This window comes from Pelophylax lessonae (assembly GCF_965119305.1).
Source record: "Pelophylax lessonae genome assembly, chromosome: 5".
Taxonomy (NCBI): Eukaryota; Metazoa; Chordata; class Amphibia; order Anura; family Ranidae; genus Pelophylax; species Pelophylax lessonae.
In genome coordinates, this window is record NC_138772.1 from 530,249,830 (window position 1) to 530,251,625 (window position 1,796).

Consider the following 1,796-nt stretch of genomic DNA (forward strand, 5'->3'; position numbering starts at 1 on the left):
CGGACATGATACAAGAGGTGGTCAGAGATTGAGGACATGATACAAGAGGTGGTCAGAGACTGCGACATGATACAAGAGGTGGTTAGAGACTGCAGACATGATACAAGAGGTGGTTAGAGACTGCAGACATGATACAATCTAGTGGTTTGCTATATGTAAGAAAAGTTCAGCTCTTCTCGAAGCCACTGGATCAGCATGACAGCCAGGCTAATAGCATTTCCAAAAGAAATTTCTTTGCACAATCTATACTGAGATAACGTTTCCCCACGCTGACCCTTTTCACTCGGCGTCATTCTACACCGCGTCACAAAGAGTACCGATCCCCTTTAAGCTGCGATATTGTTGTGTGAAATGGAAAAGAAGGATTCAAAGGAACGCATTTCTCTTCACATCCTGAGATCCCCCTGACAGCAGCCGCCAACATCTGCACGTAGCTGGCCCCAGGCGCTGCAATAAACGGAGGAGCTCAGACTTCTAGGAGGACGGAGATGAAGGGGAGATCCATTCCCAGGTTCAATGGGGTCAGTCGGCAGCTTCAAACACTCGGCTTCCTCTCTGCGCCTCTTCCACAAACACAGTTTGATGTTCCAGCTGTGTGTGCGTTGTGTGTCACCCCGCCGTCATACCCAACCAAGGGAAGGTCCTCCAATGCTGATTCCAGGTTCATTCACCTTCACTGCACACAGCCAACTTCTGGATACAGAACATCTGCCGACCCAAGCTGGCCATACACTGGGGGGATTCCTCTAGGGAAAAGAACATCTGCTGACCCAAGCTGGCCGTACACTGGGGGGATTCCTCTAAGGAACAGAACATCTGCTGACCCAAGCTGGCCGTACACTGGGCTGACTGGGGGGATTCCTCTAAGGAACAGAACGTCCGCCGACCCAAGCTGGCCCTACACTGGGGGATTCCTCTAGGGAACCGAACATCCGCTGACCCAAGCTGGCCATACACTGGGGGGATTCCTCTAGGGAACCGAACATCCGCTGACCCAAGCTGGCCGTGCACTGGGGGGATTCCTCTAGGGAACCGAAAGTCCACTGACCCAAGCTGGCCATACACTGGGGGGATTCCTCTAGGGAACCGAACATCCGCTGATCCAAGCTGGCCATACACTGGGGGGATTCCTCTAGGGAACCGAAAATCCGCTGACCCAAGCTGGCCGTGCACTGGGGGGATTCCTCTAGGGAACCGAACATCCACTGACCCAAGCTGGCCATACACTGGGGGTATTCCTCTAGGGAAACCGAACATCCGCTGACCCAAGCTGGCTGTACACTGGGGGGGTTTCCTCTAGGGAACTGAACATCCGCCGACCCAAGCTGGCCGTACACTGGCGGGATTCCTCTAGGGGAACCGAATGTCCACTGACCCAAGCTGGCCGTACACTGGGGGGATTCCTCTAGGGAACCGAACGTCCGCTGACCAAAGCTGGCCGTACACTCGGGGAATTCCTCTAGGGAACCGGACGTCCGCTGACCCAAGCTGTCCATACACTGGGGGGATTCCTCTAGAGAACCAAACATCCGCTGACCCAAGCTGGCCATACACTGGGGGGATTCCTCTAGAGAACCAAACATCCGCTGACCCAAGCTGGCTGTACACTGGGGAGTTTCCTCTAGGGAACTGAACATCCGCTGACCCAAGCTGGCCGTACACTGGGGGGATTCCTCTAGGGGAGCCGAATGTCCGCTGACCCAAGCTGGCCATACACTGGGGGGATTCCTCTAGAGAACCAAACATCCGCTGACCCAAGCTGGCTGTACACTGGGGAGTTTCCTCTAGGGAACTGA